Below are 8,153 nucleotides of genomic sequence, written 5' to 3'. Positions count from 1 at the left end.
GATTTTCATCCGTTATACGTGTTATGTATCTTCATATATGAGCTTGCATGAGATTTGTTTAAGTTAATAAATGTGACGCCTCAAATATGATGTTTGTTTGAGATTTTTGTACTTTGATTTTCCTATTAATACGGGGTAGATTTGGGGTGTTATAGCCCAAACCACACCGCGAACACCCCTACGCCATCTATTGAATTTAAAACATAAGGTCTATTTGATAAAATATAGAGGTTGATTGATAAGTTAGCTGATAGCTTATAGTTTATAGTGGATGGCTGATGATTGATAGCTTATAGCTTATGGCTGATGGTTGAGACTGATAATTGATAAGTTAATTGAAGTGTTTGGTAAAATTAACGGTTCAAGTAACTTATAAATATAAAATGACATAAAAAAAATTTAATACATAATTATTTAATTTAAAATTAAAATAAATTATACAGAATAAAAAAAGAAAAATAACTATAGTTCATAAGTTAAAATGCTATTTAAAATAATGTCTGAAAATTATGTCTTATCAAACATAGGTATAGTTTAAAATATGTAATAATAATAATAATAATAATAATAATAATAATAATAATAATAATAATAATAATAATAATAATAATAATAATAATAATAATAATTGTCCTTTAAAAAACTAAAAAGCAGGCATTTGGAAAATTAATTGTAAGGGAAAAAAATCTAAAGCATATCTTTTTAATGTGATTTTTATTGTTTTATAATGTTATATGTCGTGTGCATCTTATATTTTAATCAAGCAGAAGAGTTCGTTTGATGATAAAGTTAGTCTTTATCTCATAGTTATCGTCACACATTGAGCCACATTCACTCATAAAAGCCACAACAGCATGGTAATTTCACAAAAAAATATTTTATACCGTTAATGATTTCGGGAATATTTTGATACATTTGTATACCTTGTATAAATACAACAAGTTATTATAAATTTATAATAATTATCTAAATACATAAATATTAAATTAATTGTTTAATCTTTTAAACTTCAAATCGGTGCATCTAGTGTTTTTTCCTCTTTCTTTTGGCTCTCTCTTTTAATTTTACTTTCCACTCATTGTTCCTTCTTCTTCACGGTAAAAACATTATTGAGTGCATGCCTCTCATAGCAAGTAATTGTTTATGTGTAGTTCAAGAAATGAATATTTTAATTTAGCATAAACTTAGAAATCGATGATAAAAAACCTATAAAACAATTTAACATGACTTTAGAGCATCTCCAAGGCAAATTATTTTTGGCTGTTTGAGTTATTTTATATGGGATTAATAGCTATTTTACATTTTAGTAACGTTTAAACAATCTAAACTAATTTTACGTCAATGATGATTTTAATAGATAATATATATATATATATATATATATATATATATATATATATATATATATATATATATATATATATATATATATATATATATATATAATTCAATCAATTTATATTTGACTCCAATTTATATGTCCTTTCTATTGATAAGCTAATACTTCTAGACCCAAGATTCTTTAGGATTTCACCGATAGATTTGGTCTAATTTATTAATTTATGAAAGTTTTTCACATAATTTGTTCACAAATCTTCTTACAATCAAACAAGAGTTTTATAATAGGTATTCTCATGCTTTGAACAACTCTTTAAAATTTGCAATTCGCTCTTTTAAAGCTGCAAAACATTTATGCAAAACAAATAAATTTTTTACCTTTGGTACCCAGATCTTTTTGGGTCCTAGTGCGTTAGTGACTTTAAGAGTTCTAGAGTTATTTTCTGAAAACCATCTTAGTTCATTTAATTTTGCATAACAATAAGCCTTGTTATGAGAAGATTAGCCTTATAACAATAGTTAGACTATGTACCACTTGTTGGACAAGTGACTTCAAACACAAGAGATGAGAAGTGAATTGCGTGAGTTTGAAAAATGATGTCCAATTAAAAATCTTTGATAAGTGAAATTGCTTAAAACAATATTGTAAACCAAACAAAGAATATGGAATGGAATAAACAAATAATCATAAATTAGAGTAAATAGCACAAATTGAAGGATAGAAAAACACTTAGAAAGGGGGGTTTGAATAAGTGTAGTTTAAAAACTTGAAAGATAAAAACAATTTGCACAGTTATTTTTATCCTGGTTCGTTGTTAACTAAACTACTCCAGTCCACCCCCACGGAGTGATTTACCTCACCTGAGGATTTAATCCACTAATCGCAACAGATTACAATGGTTTTCCACTTAGCCCACGACTAAGTCTTCTAGAGTATCCTGATCACAACCTGATCACTCTAGGAACAAATGCTTAGACACAAGCTAAGACTTTCTTAGAGTATCCTGACCACCACGTAATCACTCTAATTACAACTGCTTAGACACAAGCTAAGACTTCCTAGAGTATCCTGATCAACACTTGATAACTCTAGTTACTTACAAATTAATGTAATCAATTCTAAGAGTATTACAAATGCTTCTGAAAAGCTATAATCACAACAGTGATATTTCTCTTAACGTTTAAGCTTAATCTCACTAATATATTACAACAGCAATGTAGTGAGCTTTGATGAAGATGAAGTTTCTGAGCTTTGAGTTTGAACAGCGTTTCAGCAAGTTTTTCAGAATTAGTTCTTTTCAAAATCGTCTTCCTTGCTTCTCATCAGAACTTCATATTTATAGGCACTTGAGAAGATGACCGTTGGGAGCATTTAATGCTTTGCGTGTTCCGTACAGCATTGCATTTAATGTTTCACGCTTTTGTCAACTACCTCGAGCCTTGTTCACGCTGTGTCTACTGACGTTGCCTTTAATAGCTTCCAACGTTCCTTTTGTCAGTCAGCGTAGCCTGCCACCTGTACTTTCTTCTGATCTCATGTTTGTGAATATAATATTTGAATATCATCAGAGTCAAACAGCTTGGTGCATAGCATCTTCTTGTCTTCTGACCTTGAAGTGCTTCTGAGCGTGATACCATGAGAACTTCAGTGCTTCTGCTTCTGATCTCAAGTTCTTCTGATGCTTCCATAGACCCATGTTCTGATTCTGCCTTGACCATCTTCTGATGTCTTGCCAGACCATGTTCTGATGTTGCATGCTGAACCTTCTGAGACAAAGCTTCTAAGCGCTGATTTGTGCATACTCTTTATATATTTCCTGAAAGGGAAATTGCAATGTATTAGAGTACCACATTATCTCACACAAAATTCATATCCTTGTTATCATCAAAACTAAGAATATTGATCAGAACAAATCTTGTTCTAACAATCTCCCCCATTTTGATGATGACAAAAACATATATAAATGATATGAATTTGCGATCAGAAAGAGCAGACGGCTAAAGACAAATTACACAGCTATAGCATAAGCATGTGAATATGTCTCCCCCTTAACAATCTCCCCCTGAGATGAATAATCTCCCCCTGAAATTAATACTAGAAGAATTTTAATAATAAAAGACTTCCCTGATTATTTCGGTAGAGACGTTCACAGTGCTTGATCTTCAGAACATTCATGACTTCTGACTTCTGCTTCCATAGGACAGCTTCAGAACTCGAATTTCTTTAGATCCTCAGAACATTCACAGCTTCTGATTCCTGCTTCCATCGGACAGCTTCAGAACTTGAATTTCTTTGATCTTCAGAACATTCACAACTTCTGACTTTTGCTTCCATCGGACAGCTTCAGAACTTGAATTTCTTTGATCTTCAGAACATTCACAGCTTCTGACTTTTGCTTCCATCGGACAGCTTCAGAGCTTGAATTTCTTCTTACTTCACTTCATGCTAGAATGTATCAGAACATTGTTGAATGTACCAGAGCTTCATCAGAGCATCTCTACATCCTGAAATGTTACAGAACAAAACTAAACGACAAAAGTCGGCATGAATGAATCAAAACATAAAATATGTTTCAGAGCATATAATATGTATCAGAGCCATATAAGCCATATAGACTGTATCAGATCCATATAAAATGTATCAGAACAAATAGACATAATGTTTTAGATCATATTCTATCATCAGAATATCTGAACATTCTTGCTTCTGCTTCTGCTTCTGATTCTGAAGCTTCATAGCACTCAGCTTGCTTCAAGAATCCAAGAGCTTGATTCTCTTTTTGCTTCTAATGTTGATCTTGAATCTTCGATTCCTGCAACAACACAACTTAAAGCATAGAACTTTGCAAGTTCTGTTAGTAATGTGGGGCCTTTTTACCCGGTAACTGATAATATTAATCAGATCATTTATCATATATTTTCTCCCTCTTTTTGTCATAACATCAAAAAGAATATAAAAGATTCAGATGTAAAAAAAAACGACAAAGGAAAGAAACAGAAATAAACTTTTCATTGATTAAACAAACAGGATTACAAAAGATGTATGCAGAAAAACAGATGCAACAAGGAAGGAAAAACTACAAAGACTTAACGACTAAGACCCTAGCCTAGACAAAATCTGCGCCAGAAAAAATGAACACGTGTTTACCATCTGGATAGCCAGTTACAGCTGTTTTACTTTTAAAGAGATTCTGAATCAACTTAGACAATGAAACGTTAGTAATAACTGAATCACTACTTCTAATTGATTACAAACAGAACTTCTTATAAAAGACTAATCCAATCTCATTTCAGAAGATACTCATACATAAGATCTTCTCATCTTCTCATTCTGGGCATAAATCCATACTGATATTCTTCAGAATGAACTTAAACCTATCTTCAGCAAGGGGTTTTGTAAAGATATCAGCCCATTGATGGTCTGTATCCACAAAGTTTAAAGATATAACACCCTTCTGAACATAGTCCCTTATGAAATGATGTTTAATCTCAATATGTTTAGCTTTTGAATGTAAGATAGGATTCTTAGATAAACATATAGCAGAAGTATTATCACAGAAAATAGGAATGTTACTCTCATATATCTGATAATCTTCTAGCTGACTTCTCATCCAGAGCATTTGTGTGCTACATCCAGCAGCAGCAACATATTCTGCTTCTGTTGTTGAGAGGGCAATTGTAGCTTGCTTCTTGCTGTACCATGAGATCAGATGACTTCCAAGAAATTGACAACTTCCAGAAGTACTCTTCCTTTCTATTCTATCTCCAGCATAGTCAGCATCACAGAATCCTACTAAGTTGTAATCTTTGGATCTTCTGTAAACTAAACCAACATTAGTAGTACCTTTCAGATACCTCAGAATTCTCTTAACCGCAGTTAAATGAGATTCTCTCGGATCTGATTGGAATCTAGCACACAAACAAACACTGAAGAGAATGTCAGGTCTAGAAGCAGTTAGGTATAGAAGAGATCCAATCATACCTCTGTACAACTTCTGATCTACCTTCTTACTTACCTCATCCTTACCTAGGACACATGTTGGTTGCATAGGAGTTTTGGCTTCTTTGCTTTCAGAAAGATTAAACTTCTTCAGAAGTTCTTTCACATAATTCGTTTGATGAACATAGGTTCCATCAGAAGTTTGGTTGATTTGAATCCCAAGGAAATACTTGAGTTCTCCCATCATGCTCATTTCAAATTCAGCCTGCATAAACTTAGCAAACTCCTTTCCAAGTGTAGCATTAAATGTTCCAAAGATAATATCATCAACATATATTTGACAAATTAAAATATCCTTTTTAAATGATTTACAAAAGAGAGTAGTGTCCACTTTTCCTCTAGTGAAACCATTTTCCAGTAGGAAAGAACTCAAACGTTCATACCAAGCTCTAGGAGCTTGTTTCAATCCGTATAATGATTTCTTTAATTTAAAAACATGATTTGGAGACATGGAGTCTTCAAAACCAGGAGGTTGATGGACATAAACTTCTTCATCTATATAACCATTTAAGAAGGCACTTTTGACATCCATCTGATAAAGAGTGATGTTATGTTGAGTGGCAAAAGAAATTAATAGACGAATAGATTCTAACCTGGCCACTGGTGCAAAGGTTTCTGTGTAGTCAATCCCTTCTTGCTGACTATAACCTTGAGCAACCAGTCTGGCTTTGTTTCTTACCACTTCTCCCTTCTCGCTTAGCTTGTTTCTGAACACCCACTTAGTGCCGATGTTGTTAAATCCTTTTGGTCTAGGAACCAAGTCCCATACATCATTCCTTTTAAACTGATTGAGTTCTTCTTGCATGGCAATTATCCAGTCTGGATCTTCTAGAGCTTGATCAACAGAAGTTGGCTCGATCAAAGAAACAAGACCTAATTGACATTCTGCATTGTTCTTAAGGAATGCCCTTGTTCTGATGGGATCATCTTTCTTCCCAAGGATCACATCTTCTGAATGAGCTGAAGCAAGTCTAGGTGATCTCCTGACTGTTGGCTCTTCAGAAATCCTGAGATTCTCTAAAGATGCAGCAACTTGATCTTCTGATCCATTGCTTCTGAGACTGCCAGCTTCTGCAGCTTTGCTTCTTGGTTCTACAGCTTCTGATATATCAATATCTATATCTGCAAAATTCTCAAACTGCTTTGGTTTTTCAAGACCAAGCTTATCATCAAACCTGATATTGATTGATTCTTCTACAATCAATGTTTCAGTATTGTATACTCTGTAGCCTTTAGAGCGTTCAGAATATCCAAGAAGGAAACACTTTTGAGCTTTAGAATCAAACTTACCAAGATGATCTTTAGTATTCAGAATAAAACATACACATCCAAAAGGATGGACATATGAAATGTTGGGCTTTCTGTTCTTCCACAATTCATAAGGAGTCTTATTTAGAATAGGTCTGATAGAGATTCTATTCTGAATATAACATGCAGTGTTTATTGCTTCTGCCCAGAAATGCTTAGCCATATTGGTTTCATTGATCATGGTTCTGGCCATTTCTTGTAGAGTCCTATTCTTTCGCTCTACAACTCCATTTTGTTGTGGAGTTCTAGGACAAGAGAAATCATGGGCAATACCATTTTCTTTGAAGAACTCCTCAAAGAATTTGTTCTCAAATTCACCACCATGATCACTTCTGACCTTTATGATTTTGCACTCCTTCTCAGATTGGATCTGAGTGCAGAATTCAAAGAACACTGAATGAGACTCATCCTTGTGTTTCAAGAACTTTACCCATGTCCAGCGGCTATAATCATCAACGATGACTAATCCATATTTCTTCCCTCTGACAGATGCTGTTTTGACTGGGCCAAACAGATCAATGTGCAAGAGTTCTAACGGCCTTGAGGTAGAAACAACATTCTTAGACTTGAATGCAGGTCTGGAGAACTTGCCCTTCTGACATGCTTCACAAAGAGCATCTGATTTGAATTTCAGATTTGGGAGTCCTCTGACCAGATTTAGTTTGTTAATCTGAGAAATCTTTCTCAAACTAGCATGACCTAATCTTCTGTGCCAGACCCATTGCTCCTCAGAAACAGACATAAGACAAGTCACCTTCTGCTTCTCAAGATCAGAAAGATCAATCTTATAAATGTTGTTCTTCCTCTTGCCTGTAAATAGGATTGAGCCATCCTTCTGACTTACAGCCTTGCAAGACTTTTGATTGAAGATTATATCATAACCATTGTCACTTAATTGACTTATGGACAATAAGTTATGCGTTAATCCTTCAACAAGAAGTACATTAGATATGGAAGGAGAGTTACCAAGACTTATGGTTCCAAAACCAATGATTTTGCCCTTCTGATCTCCTCCAAACTTGACTTCTCCACCTGGTTTAAGCACCAGGTCTTGGAATGTAGACCTTCTTCCCGTCATGTGTCGCGAGCACCCAGAGTCCAGGTACCATGACATTTTGCTTTTTGTCCTCTTTGCCGCCAAGGATATCTGCAACAGAAATTATCTTCTCCTTAGGTACCCACAATTTCTTGGGTCCTTTCTTGTTAGTTCTCCTCAAGTTTTGATTGAACTTGGGTTTAGCAAAATATTTAACAGGAGGAACAGCATGATATTCATTAGGTTTGTCAGCATGATATTTCTTAGGATGTGTCACAAGCTTCTTGGTGTGAACAGTGTTAAACTTCTGTGCATGTGAAGTGAGCCTAATATCATGTGCATGGCCATATTTGAACTGATCATACAATGGCTTGTATGTGATCTTCAGATCATCAATAGGTTCAAATTTATGTGAGGTATCACCCTCATATCCAAAACCAAACCTTCTGTTTCCAGAAACACCATATATCA

Source organism: Vicia villosa, linkage group LG1, assembly GCF_029867415.1.
Source record: "Vicia villosa cultivar HV-30 ecotype Madison, WI linkage group LG1, Vvil1.0, whole genome shotgun sequence".
NCBI lineage: Eukaryota > Viridiplantae > Streptophyta > Magnoliopsida > Fabales > Fabaceae > Vicia > Vicia villosa.
This window is presented reverse-complemented; position numbering follows the sequence as displayed.